The sequence below is a fragment of the Thermobia domestica genome, chromosome 9 (genome assembly GCF_964235325.1).
Source record: "Thermobia domestica chromosome 9, izTheDome1.hap1.1, whole genome shotgun sequence".
Lineage (NCBI taxonomy): Eukaryota > Metazoa > Arthropoda > Insecta > Zygentoma > Lepismatidae > Thermobia > Thermobia domestica.
Window position 1 is genome coordinate 241,630,892 of NC_137462.1, and position 15,875 is coordinate 241,646,766.

Consider the following 15,875-nt stretch of genomic DNA (forward strand, 5'->3'; position numbering starts at 1 on the left):
AACTATTGTCAAGGAAATATACATTCCTGTGGTGGAAGCCGATATACTGCCCTACCATCGTCCATATAATGAGTCTCCCGGGTGGTTACAGCCCTCACATTGTTAATAGAAAGTTATTTAATTATGGCCGAGCAAAAGGTTAAGAAATATTAATGGAGATATATTTTGCCTATCAATTGATACAGTCAAGCGACTGTTAAAAATTCACTTAGCATTTATTTCCTTATGCCTAGGAGGTATGCATAACTTGAGTTCCTATATAAAAAATACTTTAGACCTAATAAAAAAACGCTAGTTTATATGAGGCGTTTTTTATTAATATTTTTCGTTGCTGTATAAGTAACTTTTATGAAATCAAATCTTTTACATTTACGTCCTATGGTTATATCGTGTAGGATAAAGCAGACGGTGAGGATGAGAATAAATGAAATACTGGAATGAAGAAAGTGGAAGGAAACAAGGAAATCCGTAGGAAACCCACGCACACTGTGTTTGTCAACCAGAAAGCCCACTGGATGCCAGCTGGGATCAAACCAGAGACCGACCACAAGTAACTTTTAATCTTTAATCTATGAAATAATCTGTAACAGTAAAAGAATGATACTGGGGTTTTTAACAATAATCCTAGTATGTACAGATATTTATGTATTCTTTTTGTGCTTAATCGGCAACTTAATTTTGTTTTCACCAAATGCTTTGATTCAAACTATCATTACGGTTGAGAGCTGAAATGAGGAAAACTAAATAGTCAAACCTAAATGTAATATGGTGTAGAGAATGAATGATAAATCAAGTCAAATCAAATCAAATCAAATAAACATTGATAATAGCAGAAATGTCTAGTGCTTTCAATCACGATATGTACCTTTATCTATCTCGAAATATACTTTTACCACTCACAAAATAGAAATTCCTATATTCAGAGTATTTTCAGCATCAAATTTAATAGTTTTTCCAATTTACGTTAATTCACATTGATCGAAAACACAAATCACTCCAAATATTAATATTTATTAAATGATGTCTCGAAGAAAGAAAGCCCTCCCTCTAGTTTAGTTTATAGCGATGTGTCTTTCGTGTACATGGTCTCGGCTTTGATTTTTAGCTGGAGAACATAAAAATTAATTTCAGAATCATTGACTTTCAATTATCAGCTGTCTTCTATAGTCTAACTATAGGACATAATCGTGGGACGTTAAACTAAAAATTTAATTCCCTTTTTTAATTTTCGAAGGAAAAAACTTAGATGATATGTTTCTTTACGGCAGAGCAGCAGAGAAAAATACAAGAGTACTGAAAATTGAATTTCTGTCTCCTATATTCATACAAAAAATACTAACAAATTGCCGATAGTCGGGAGAGAAAGGTACTTCTCTACCCTAAAGAAAATACAGCGGAAAATGTCTTCGTTAACGATGGCTTTTATTTGAAGAGACTTAGTGAATAGCATTCCAGATTTGAATCCGAAAGTAATAGAAAAATTTGCAACTCGAAAAAAAAAAAAAAAAAAAACGAAGAACGGTCTTCCATTTTAAATAATGTATGGTTTATTTAATCAAATAATTTTGTTTAACTTCATCTATCAGGATATGCATTTTTCATCTTTTCTTTTCATAATGCCCTTATTGATGTCTTACAGCACATGCTGCACATGATAAAGAAATATTTCGATCTTTCAGTTTAACATTCCACAGATATGCCCTGTATGCCCTCTAGTTACGGATGATTAACTAATTGAATGGTGATGGAACATTTGGTGCAATGAGAATATGGGAGGAAACGGAAGTACAACTAGAAAACGCACGATGTTGTGCACCACAAACTAATTTGGACGGTGTTCTAACCATAGACCCTATATACTAGTGGTAAGCACTCTACCACTGAGCCACCTTGTTCCCCATCCGTATAAAAGTTTCGATATAAATAACATATAAACGTACATTGACAGCGATTTTCATTTTGTTTGAAAAAAAAGAGGCAAATAACCTATATATCAAATAAAAAAATCAATAAATATAAAAATAGATCTTGAAAGGACTTTTCTCTTAATGTTTCCTGAATATTATTGGATAAGACTAGAGTACCGGCGGAGTCATGTAATGATGTATTTGTTATTGCAACTGCTGCTTCTGTACGCCACAATCCGCTACTAGTATTTACACTTAAATAACATGAGAATAAGATTAGGTTTGTTTCGAATATTTCTCTACTGTCTAATAGATAAACGTATAAGTTACGTTTAGTTCAGTGCTTCTCCTGTAAGTATAAACCTTGCATTATGTATTGTTTGATGAAGCTAGCAACTTTGTTTAACAAAATGTCTCGTTTGACGTGTAGAGAAAGCAGAAAGCGGAGAAGATGAATTTCGGTATGTGCTATCTGTATGTTCGGAGTTCTACAAAGTCGAGTGACTTCTCTTATTTGTTTCCAAGTCACCTTCCTTAATACAGAACACTACATTACTTCCAGTGTGGTAGTTTCTTTAATATTTGCAAGTTTTGATTGTCTCTACTACAAAGCAAAATGTTTCCCGTATTATGCAACAGAAAACACCAGTTACATAAGAAAATAAATGTCAAGATTTTGGATTTAATCTATAGTTCGTATATTTTATTCGTATTTCACTGCATAGATCTTACTTCGGTACTTTATATTAGTGAAAGTATTATATATAATTTAAGCACTGAATATGATATCTCTCTCTTTTTTGGGATTAGTTCTCGAATTTTTGTTCTTTTTCCCCGTATACAGTCATATGGAATTATATCTTCAAATGCGTCAGTCGATAGTCTAAACATAGAATAATACTAAAACTTATGGAGCGTGAAATTAAAATTCCATAAATGTAAAAACGACGGTTTTAATACATTGTGACTATAGAAAAAGAGACTTTTGAAGAATTAAGTTGGTTTGATTTTCAGTTTAGAGCTTCTTTGAGCAAGGAGGCTATGTGAGACGTGAACAAACAGATTAACGTTAAGTTTGAACCACATGAGCTCCCATCAGGAATCGAGTACGGGTCTCCCACTCCTAAAGCACGTACGCTAACCGCTTAGCGACGACTTATAGAAAAATGTTATAAAAGGTGAGAAAATGTTAAATAGGGGATCATAAATACTAGGTAATAATTTACTTATTTTAAATACTAATATAACGTAGATTAGGTCCAAGTAGATGATTTAATCTACGTATTTTATTCTTAGACGATTAAAACACAAGATAGAAAACGAACTATATTATTTTCCATGGATACGTTTATCATGTATTAGTGTTGATTACCCGCTTCGTTGAGTTGAAATAAAAAAAAACTTTAAATGCACAACGACTTATGTCATGTGTTTGGTAAAAATAACAGTAAAAATTAGATATTACTATTGCGGAGTGAATTTGGATTTAAACGCAATCGGAAGTGTCATTGTTCATCTCAGTGATCCCGAAAACTATGGATTTGACACTAATATCGGCAATCCCGGTCATTTTAAATATCTCCCCTTCTCTCCCCTCCCCTAAGTAGTACGGTCAAAATGAAATGATAAAAACACTCCTAGGCTCGAACCTCATCTATATTGAAAATTTGATTGAAATCGGTTGGGTGCTCGATAGTCATTAAGTCACAATCATAGTTACTTTCATTATATATATATATATATATATATATATATATATATATATATATATATATATATATATATATATATATATAATGCGTGTGTTTGTGTGTAGTACCTTCGGCAATGTGCCATCACCTTTATCAGAAATGTGTCTGCAGAAGGCGACGATATTTTTCCGAAACTTTTATACAAGTATTTACAATATATTTAGTGCTTTGGTCAGTGTGTTTTATGTGGTCCTGCGTAGCGCAGTCGGTAACGCTCTCGCCTTCGATGCGAGCGATCCCGGTTGAGACATTCGGTCGAAAAAGTGTAAAATGAGGTTTTACTCGGTTTTCTTCATTCACACCAGACAAATGCCGGGATGGTACCTAACTTATAGGTCCCAGGCCGATTAGTTCCTTCCTCACTCCTTTCTTCCTTCCCTGTTCCCGGATAGTGTGCTCGCCGAGTGACGTCATCTCTCATACTTAACGGGCTAAATGGCCTTAGCTACCTAAAGCCCAGAAATCTATATCCTAATGTGTTTTATTTATAGTTGTGGAATATATTCAAAGCTATAATGATCAATACGGAAGAATACATTTATCAATTACAACAGAGGGTATCATACAGTATTTCGTTGCAATTATTTAGTGCAACATTGATATCTTGATCTTTATCAAGCACAGATAAATTAATATTTGATTATGAAGGAAAACGGTTCAAGAGTATTAATCTAAAGCCCTAACATTAGCTTTGATGTCCATTTAGACTGTTTACTTCTACTACTACTTCTATGTAACATAATCGCATTTAATTATTAAAGCCGGATGAAACGTACTCTCTGGAGACCTCAAGCACTTATCGTAATAGGTAGTGAGTGAAATCTCTTGCGTGCGATCGTTTATGACATTTCGTTCTAGCCTCATATCTCTTACCATTGTTTCTTTGATCAAATAAGTAAAAATAGAACTTCTGGCAAGGGTTACGCGCAACATTTATTTTACCTTAGCATTTTAGAATAAATTTTAGACCCATTTTTCAGAATATTGCAATATTGTTTTTCGATTTATTAATACATTATCCGTATTTGGTAGAGTAGATGGAAAATATAAAACAAATGCAATATTCCCTTACAACTCAGAAGTTCAAAAAAATGCTATCTCAGTTTAACGTCCCACGATTATGCCCTTTAGACTAAAAGAGTTTATTTATTAAAGGAAGTGAATAATGATGGAGGAATTGGTGGAATGAAAAAGTTGAAGGAAACGGGAGTACATCGATAAAAAACACTCTCGTCATGTTGTCCAGTACAAGTTTCCTTAGTCGGGATCAAACCACGAACCTCAAGCACCAGAGATAAGCACTCTACCACTGAGCCATCATGTCCCCCAAGCCAAAAATTCGAAAAGTTTATTCTGATTCTTTGAAAATTACATTAGACAGCTCTCTTTTCATATGGCTGAACATGGAGACACTACTTTTTTGTTTAATATTCAAGGATCATAAAACTTGTAAATTTGAATCTTGAACATTGTAACTTTTCCCACGTATGTGGCTGCTCGAAGTAAAGAGGAAAGAAAAAAAGAAGTTTAAATTCCGTGTCTCACCTTTTGTTTAACGTAATTCAATACTTTAGAGTAGTGAGAATAATTTTTCCTGTGTATATATGCCCTAGCTTAAACGATGTTCTCTCTCTTTTCTGAAAGCAATTCTCGAATTCTTTTTTCCACTAAAATTTAGTCGTTCTGTTATCATACGGTGCTAGTCATAAGCAATGGAAGAAAGCTGATCGACCTTTCAGCACAGTCATAAATTTTATGAACAGCAAGAAGAGAAAAGTGGCTTAATGGAGTTAATAAGCAGAATGATATATAAATTCTTAATCGATATTTTGGAGATAGCCTTAGAAACTCTCCTTCGGTGAAAATATTATGGCATTTCGTCGTTCATTTTTACTCCCAAGATCAAATTTAGACTTTTACTGATTTTGTAATAGCCAGTTAACAAGTAACTTTACTAGTTTGTACTTACACTCCCACAGTAGTTTACATGGTGTGATTGGAAAGTTTTAAGACTGAGCTTGTAATTTAAAAATATCTGTACTTCCAGGCTATTGCGATGGATCTTCTTCAAAGTGGTCCACTACTGCCTGAACACATTGATTCCAACAGTGTTTCCATTGCTGGAAACATTCCTGAAAATTACCTTTCGTAAGGGTGTGAAGAACTCCGCATTTGCCTGGATGTCCTTAATTGAGTCAAATCTCTTCCTTCTCAGCGACAATTTTTATTTAGGAAACGGGTAGAAATTGGCAGAAGCCAATAAGCGGTATAGGGGGTTGCGGAAGCTCAGAAATGTTGAGTTTGGGCAGAAATTCCTGGACCGATAACGCACAATGCGCCTGTGGGTTGTCGTGGTAGAGGACCCAATCCTTGTCTTTTAAGAGGGAGGCCTATTCCTCCGCAAATGTTCATGCAAACGCTGGAGGACACTTTTGTATGCTTCTGTATGCTTCCTAAGGGCAAATTCATGATACACGATACTCGCAGAATCGAAAAACCTCCAACATTGTTATTTCATATATACAGTAGCAGCCCTAGCGGTGGAGAAGGAAAGGACGCATGTAAAAATAACTAAAAACGATCTATAGTTGATAGAATCTATAGTTTTTGAGGTCGCTACGAAATGATGACACTTCCGATACCACTAAATTCAAAACTCAACCCTCTTGAGCATTGGGATGAGAAGTGGCTAATAAGATGTTCAACATGACCAAGATTAGTGTCAAATCCATAGTGTTTGGGATCGCAAAAACGGCTAAACCGTTTGAAATGGCTTTTTGAACATAAGTATACTCAACTCAAGTTGAATTTCCATAATGCAACTTTGGTTAAAGGATGTAGGATATTTCAAACTTTACGCCAAAAGAAAAGTATTTTATTAATTTTTATCATCAACTTCCATGGAAATATGTATCCTAAGGGAAAGAAATTTAATTATTTTCCAGTAACGTACTTTTGTCATGGGAAGAATAGACATTTCACTTAGTACACCCATATGTAAACGATTGTATTGATTGTCTGTGGGCCTTCTAAAACTAAATATTAAATACTTTTCACAATTGTAGTCGTATGATTACATGTGTTTTTCTTTTAAAGATTTTCAAAGCATAGAAATTCTTTGAAGGAATTGAAAATTAAAATTTCACGGGTGCTTGAATAAAATTCCGAAATAAAAAATGCATTTTTTTCAAAGTTTCATGTCCCGTTCTTATGTTCTGTAGGCAAAAGAAGATTAATGGCATTGTAAAGTAAAACAGCGTAAAGGTCGCTTCTTAATCCCAAGAAACCATAAATGGTTCAAGGGCTGAGGTGGAAAAAAAGCTTCCATCCTTCTGCCACTTCTTCAATTGAGATGGTCATGTAGCTATCGCCATTCTTTGACCGCATTTATTTCCAATTTGTCCCAGAAAGAGATTTTAGAGATAAAGAGATGGTAAGTGAACCTCTGAGCCCCTTTGGAATTAGAAATATTTTCTGCCCTCACCGGGATCAATCGATGAAATTCTGTAAATAACACCATCAGGCTCTGTAGATTGATGACAATCTCGTTAATAATAAAAGTAAAGGTATGGTGAAGTGAAGAATATAAGAGGAAATATGAGCATCTCGGTAAAACTCGCTAATGTTTGCAAGCTCACATGGCAAGGAGTCAAATCGGAAGCATGTGGGACAAAAATATCGTGATTAATACTGAACCATTGTCCTGTGACAAACTTCTGTTATTCAAGTCTATATTTATTAAACTTTGCATCTTCGCTGTGCCTGCTTATGAGTTGTTATTGAAGGAATTTTTTGAGCTTCGACGATATTTCCTAGAGGGGAGGCAGAGCCTATTCAAGGAGACGACTAAGAGGATTCAAGTCCCCGGTTCTGAGCTTGAATGAGCCGCTGTGCAATATAAACACACTAATAAAATTTCTTACAGAAACTATGAAAGTTTTCGTAATTAACATTTTTCGTTGGAATGTTTTGTTTTCATATTAGAGTTGCATTAGTTTCTATTAGTGCAATTGTAGAAGTAATAATACAAGTTCCCATCCTTGCATTATGCTGTGACATATATCTGTTTTGAATTAAAGCCCAAGAAACAATAATACTAAATGTTACAAAAAGAATTACTTGAGGTAATTCGTTAGAAAAATTCGGATGTTTTCGAAGTTGCCTGGTCTTTAATAGAGTTGCCACTCAAGAGGTAATAAGAAATTTGTCACACTGTTCTCTGTGGATGAATCAATGTGAAGAAAATGTATCACTTATAAAAACATTATATCCAAATTGGTGACTCATATAGGCGAACAACATGTTCTTCCTCTCCCACCCTCTCTCTCTCTCTCGCTCATAGTTTATATATATATATAAAGATAGAGAATAATACTATAGAAATGTACGTAGTTTCTATTAATTGGATTTCGATTAGAAAGAAAAGTAGTCGTCGAAGTTGATGAGGGAAGTAATACATAGCACTTTTTCCCTCTTTTTTGCAATAGAAACTGCTCCCAAAATCTTAACTCTGATCATTACTTCAATTCTTCCTCAAAGTCTTGTTTACATTTTTTGTTACCATTAACAACCTGCCCAGAAACGCGTTTTTCCTAGAAGCATTAGTCCATACTGTGATCGTGACAAATTAAATAGTGTGTCCAATCAGTAACTTCGCAAAACTACTCGCTGTTTTAGAAAGTACTTATTTAATACTTTTGTAATTCACTTGTTTTCTTTTAAATCAATCACAAAGGAATTATATACGCGTATAGTATCTTACCAACAGAATTCCTTGAATCTTGACGCAACCTGACATAGAGGTAGATTTTGACCTGCTTAGAACGCTTGTGAAATGTTTTATTATTCACACCTTTATCTCGTAAGCTATTTACCACGGGGACGTAGTCAAATTATGACCACCATAGAACACAAATTACGAGAAAATCATGAAACAACATCGTTAAACGTTAATGTGAGTTTAAGTCTTATCTTGTTAAACGTTAAGTACATGCAGTGTGACTTATAATAAAGATCTGCTAAAATTGACGATTTTTTTTTCAAAATTAAGAAATTAATTGCTACAAACTTTTTAAATAGCGGACCAACGGATGCAGATGGCATGCTTTGGCTACCTTGCGCACATTGCGGCAAATTTTGATAAAAATCGCTCTTTATTGAATTCCAATCTGTATCAGTTGTCGAGTAATAACACATTGAATGATGTGTATAAGCTTCTCATCTGATTAGTGAAAAAATCTCAATAAAGGAGTTGGACCAACAGCGCGTCTGAGTGAAAGTTTGCGTAAAACTGAGGAAAACTTTCACGAAACATTCGAAATGCTTAGCCAAGCATAGTACTTAAGTAGAGTGACTTCATGAGTCGAAATCAGTGTTATAATTGATTGGTTTAAGCATTTTACGAAGGGCAGAAGTCGGTTGCCGGAAGGACTGACGACCTTCCATGTCAACAGATGGTCATTATGCTGAGATTGCTCGATGTAATTAGTGAAACTTGTTTAACTAGTGGAGGTGAGGCTGCTGAAGACTTTGGTTTAATTGTAGAACCTTGCCATTAAATCTTGACTTACAAATTATCTGGCGAAACATAGCACACTTCCGTTGTATCCCGCATAACCTTTTTGCGAAATTTGCTCCGGTAGACATTTTTCTACTCCCAAACCTAAAATCCCTTCGCAAGGACATTGTACTCAGTCCAAAGGGAAATTCAGGAAAATGATACAACAGTACTGAAAGTCATCAACCCAAGTTATTTCCAGTAGCTTTCCAAAATTGGAGGAAACAATGTCAACGAAGTATTAACAGCAGAGTGGAGTACTTAGAAGAAAGTAGTGGTTGAAAGTTTCTAGAATTAGCAATAAAGCAAGAGCAGTAAAATATCGATCGTTTTTGGACACTTCGCAATGGATTGAATTTTTATTATCATGGTATTTTCAAATAGAATAATTCAAATAACAAACTGCGAATGTCTTACTGTGTGCAATATGCGAAGCCTAATAAAGCAATCACATTAATAAATGTTATTACCTGCGCTATCGTTTTCTTCCCTTAGTGCTAATAGATTACCACCTGCGCTATCGCTTGCTTGCCTTGTTGGTAATAGATGTTACTACCTGTGCTATCGTTTGCTTGCCTTAATGTTGATAGATGTTACTAACTGCGCTATCGGTTACTTGCCTTGATGCTAATATATGTTACTACCTGTGCTATCGTTTGTTTGCCTTAATGTTGATAGATGTTACTACCTTCGCTATCGCTTACTTGCCTTGATGCTAAAGATGTTATTACCTGTGCTATCATTTGCTTGCCTTGATGCTAATAGATGTTACTACCTGCGCTATCGCTTACTTGCCTTGATGCTAATAGATGTTACTACCTGTGTTATCGCTTACTTGCCTTGATGCTAATAGATGTTACTACCTGTGCTATCGCTTACTTGCCTTGATGCTAATAGATGTTACTACCTGTGTTATCGCTTACTTGCCTTGATGCTAATAGATGTTACTACCTGTGCTATCGTTTGCTTGCCTTAATGTTGATAGATGTTACTACCTTCGCTATCGCTTACTTGCCTTGATGCTAAAGATGTTATTACCTGTGCTATCATTTGCTTGCCTTGATGCTAATAGATGTTACTACCTGCGCTATCGCTTACTTGCCTTGATGCTAATAAATGTTACTACCTGTGTTATCGCTTACTTGCCTTGATGCTAATAGATGTTACTACCTGTGCTATCGTTTGCTTGCCTTAATGTTGATAGATGTTACTACCTTCGCTATCGCTTACTTGCCTTGATGCTAAAGATGTTATTACCTGTGCTATCATTTGCTTGCCTTGATGCTGATAGATGTTACTACCTGAGCTGTCGCATGCTTGCCTGATACTAATAGGTGTTACTACCTGTGTTATCACTTGCTTGATTTGATGACAATAGATATCGTTACCTTTGCTATCAGGTGTTGAAATATGCAAGCAACTTGCTGGTTGGGACAATTTCTTTACAACTTAAAAACTACGTTGTTCCAATTTAATTATTTCGAAATATCGTAAAATGGACAGCAAACGTTTTAGTTACACCTCGAGACAATATTAAGATATGTTGTACATCAAGTGATTTACATCTGCACAAGTTTCGCATAAAGTTCTTGGCTTAAATGTTTGCATAAATAGTTGTGGAGTTTGGAGTAATTGGTGGACAAACTCAACAAGACATAACTTTGTTAAATGTAATCAATTAGAGCTTTAATCAATCATGATTTTAAACTACATTGTACAGTGGGCCAAAGCTTCGGATTGAACAATTCAACTAGAAACAAAAGCCTTAGTGTTTTGAAATAAAAGCTTTCATGTGGAAAGAAGAAGTAACGTAAACACTGGATAAATTTTAAGAATGGTAGAACATATGCGTGTGTAACAATGAGCTTTAGTGTAATAGTAAGTGTTATTAACAAATAACAACCTGATGCTTGTTAAGCGTGGCTTTTGTGACTTAGTAATTGATGTGTTGTTTGCGGACGTTGCCGTTGCATGCATGCCGCCTACCTTCTGTAGTTTCTCCCTCTTTTGAACGTAATGGTTGTTACATTAGCATCTACATCACAGCCATCCAAACGTATAAGTGCGGGTTTTAATTAGTTCGACATGCAGTAATTAGTGTTTTGCCTTAGATTAACATTTCATGATCGAACTGTCACTTGACAACGTGAATTTGTTTATCTTTGTGGGTGATTTGAAAATCTTATCTTGACAGATCTGTATGAGTGTATGTATATTAATTTGCCATTTTCTACCTGAGTGAGATGTTTTCAAATAGGAATGAGGGAAATATATACCCTTATAAGTGTATATAAAATGAAAAGGATTGGATTCTCTGTAATAACGCTTACATCCAGTTGCAATTCATAATTCGATAATAAAACCATGGACCCAGAACTTTGTTTCGACAGCATAAGCAAATCTCAGATGAGCATAAGTCGTTTCATAAATCGCAATATATATATATATATGAAACTTAACTGTAGTTATTAATATGAAGTAATTATGTATGAAATATGAACACGGGAGATGTTGCTCAAGAACGTAGGATGCCCGCAAATGAGCATATCGCTGACCTACAACTCATTCCCACCCGCTAAAAACCTTAACTCAACACTTGGTGTTTCAGACAGGTGTTGGCTGAACAAAGGAAATCGTACATTCCTGTATTCAGTCCTTTTCGCAAGAAAATAAAGGATTAATTGTTGTTAAGGGTGGGAGAGGAAAAAGATGTTGTTTGCCTATATGAGTCACCAATTTGGATATAATGTCTTTATAAGTGATACATTTTCTTCACATTGATTCATCCACAGAGAACGGTGTGACAAATTTCTTATTACCTCTTGAGTGGCAACTCTATTAAAGACCAGGCAACTTCGAAAACATCCGAATTTTTCTAACGAATTACCTCAAGTAATTCTTTTTGTTCACAAAACCGTCAGAGAAATCACAAACTTCTTTATCTTGTCAATATTTTCAAACAGGGAGGCAACACACTAAATCCAAGATCACCAGATTACGATTAATGAACGCGCAATCTGAAAGGATCAGGGTTGTTGTGTGTGTGGGGGGGGACAGTGTGATTTTGGATGTTGGGAAGAATTATCTTCAGGGTAGATATTACCTGATTTGCAATATTAACCCTTAATACCGCAAGATTTGTCCAACGGACACATAGCTTCTTCTTCTTCTTCTTTTTTTTGGAAGCTGTATCTTTATTATTTTTTAAATTTTATTTTTCTTCTAGGTATACTTCTAACTATTCGGTAGCATCATACTACCAAAGTACTTTCGTTCGTGGTCCTGATTTGTGCTGCATACATCGGGGATAGAACTTTTAGCTCGCTAAAACCGCAAGATGTATCCAATGGACACATATTTAAAATTTATTGAGTAATAGTATTTTCAAACTTTGTGTACCAATTATCAGTTGTTTTATCATTACCTCGTTCTTTCTTGCGTTTTTTCATCTTTTCTTTCTGTTTGTCTCCTTCGCGATATTTATGTTGATAATTTATTAAAGTATCTGCTGTTTGTAGTTGCTTTCTTGACAGATAAAGCTGGAAATATTGTTATTCCCCTTTAGTAATGTATTTGTTTTCCCTCGCTTTTGTGTTGATGGGTGTTGTTTTAGGTTATTTATGTTTTGAAATATGTTCCTGCCTGAGTATATTGTCAATGTGGCAAAAAATAAAACTGAATGATACAGAAATAGAACAAATACTTGCTGCTGATGAATTGTGTTCGGATTGCAATATAAACTCAGATGAAGAATTGTTTTTTCTTCCAATTCCATAGAACATAAAACAAGGTCCCTATGGAATAAGAAGTACGATCGACCTTTATTTCACGACATTATGAGTTATAATAGATTTACTGATCTCCTGCCATTCATCAGGTTTGATGATGAAACTACTACATCAAAAATGACAAACGTTCTGATTAGAGACATGTGCGAAAAGATTTGCAAGAACCTAACAAAATACTATCTTCCTGATAGTTGTCTAACAGTGGACAAACAGATTGTTATCTGTAGAAGTTGTTGTCCTTTCAAACAAGATATACCGTCAAAACGGGATAAGTATGGTATGAAAATTTGGTGAATCTGTTACTTTATACCATTATCCTTGAAAAGCATCCTGTACTTAGGCTAAGAAGGAAGAAAAAGAGCAAATAAGTAAGCTACACAGGTTGTTTTATCCTTAGCTGAACCATATAATCGAACTAACAGAAATATAGCTTGTGACAATTTCTTTACAGACATGGAACTCTGAATAACCTTACTAAAAACAGCCTAAAAACATTAGGCACTCTGAGAAAAAGCAAACCATTTCTTCCTGAAGAATTCAAAGCAAGCAAGACCAAGATTGAGCAATCATCTATCTGCGGGTTCACAAGTGATTTAACATTGTTTCCTATTGTCCGAACCAAATAAGGCTTTTATTCTTTTGTAAAGTATGCACAACACTGACGATATATTTGTTGATAAAGTAAAGAAGCCAGAAATAATACTGTATTATAATGAAACACAAGTCGTTTATCTTTGTTAGTACAAAGAGATGGAAACGCTGAGGATATGTTTTCCTTGTATTAGAATGTTTTGATGCTCAATGTACAACATAATCCATGTTTTGTCAATAATATACAAAAATATATCTATGAAGAAAACATTTGTGTTTAGTTTTATACATTCGTCGTTTATCTTTGGCAGTGCAAGGGTTGGACGCACTGAATATTATAATTTTGTCTTATGTTAGAATGTATTGATATTATATATATTTGTACAAAATTTCTATTAAAAATACATGAAGTATTAAAATTTTGAAAACGAAATGAGGTGAAAAATCGCAAAGTGTCCACTGGACACACCTTGCGGTTTTGTGTAACTGAAATACGTTGCGGTATTAGGACTTAAATGCACTACTTATTAACACTTAAACCCTATGAGAGAATATGCCAGACATATGTTAAATCCTTTAATTATAGGAACATAGGTTCTAACAGCTTAAATGCAAAATTCACATGCGGAGTACCTGTAACCATCAAAATACTTTTACGAACTTTATTTTGCATTATGCTGCATTGACGTTCTCAAATTCATACACTTTCCACAATATGGATTTCCGATATTTATTCACTGCATAATTTAGAAGTGAAAAAGAAAGAGGGAAATTTTCCAAATGAAATTAAATGAAATCTTTAAGTTTTACGTCCCACGATTATGCCGGCTAGGCTAAAAAAAAACTATGATGATGAGAAATAATGAAATGGTGGAATGAGGAAAGTGAGAGGAAACGGGAGAACCCCAAGCAAACCCAAGCACACGATGTTTGTCTACCACAAAGTTCCTTTGGTGCGAGCTGGAATTGAACCAAGGCCTCATATACCACAGGTGAACGCTCTACAACTGAGCCACAGCAGCCCTAGTTTCCAAATGTGTAACGAAGCATGCATATACAGCACTACTATAAATGATCTATTCGTTTCTAAAAGTGAAACATGAGAGAGATATGAAGAAGACGACAAATTCAACAAGTTTTCTTCACTCTTTTCACGATTTTTTCGTACTTTTTTTCTGAAAGCATGTTGCACTGCTATAGTATAAGAGACAAACATCTAGCATATTCTAACACACGAAAATTCTCTTCTTGCTTTACATGTATTTTGTACAGTCCGCAGCAAAAAAACCTGTAACATGAACATGTAAGTTTATTGTGAAACGACGAAGTCTTTTGCTCCAAAATAAGTGTACAGGGGAGGTCACTGAGGTTTCTCCTGGGGTGATCCGTGCCACTTAGACGTTATGTTGATTCCGTGGGCTGTTAGGCATAGTTTCACAATAAAGTTACATGCTCATGTTGCAGGTTTTTTGCTGCGGACTGTACAGTTACTAGACACATAATGCTATCTGGTGTCATTTCGAATGCTAAATACAAACTTGCTGATTGTCTTATTATTTTCGTATATCTCTCATGTTTGTGCGTGTAATACGTGTGAAAATATAGATTTTTGAAATCAAAGAAGTCATTTGTAGTAGCCTTGTAATTTCAAATAGGATAATAAAGAAAGGAAAAAGTACAGTAGAAAATATATATTAGTCAGAATACTGGCAAAATATTTTAAATCGTTTGAAAGTTTTTATAAAAAAATTTTCGCATAAACTACTTCACTTGAAAACTGAACAGTTTTATTGCTACTAACAGCTTTCCTTGTATCTACAATGTCACACCTACTTTTTCTGTCAGGTTACATCTTTAAAATTGCAAAGGTATGACCTCCTCCCATGCAATGCTTCCGTTACCTCATTTCCTTTACATCTCCATAGCTATTATTAGACTCCGTACCTTCTACGTTTTTCTTTCAGTTCTTTTTCTCTTTTTCTTCGAATACGGCTTCTCTTCTTAGTTTTCACAGGATAACGTCTTTCAGAAAGTACTTTCTTTGTGGAGAACACTTTTCTTAACGGTCAAAGTTTTCCTTCCATGTTCTAAAAACTCGTCAAGAACACCTGTATAGTAGTTTTCTACCGTGAGTCCACGCCAGTGCTCTCAACTGGATTAGATTTTGCTCTAATAGGGGGAGAACGTATGATGCCGCCATAATTGAAACTTTTTGCTTATTTCGATGTGTTAGACATTACATACAAAATGTGAAATAAATCTTTACTTGTCACATACACCA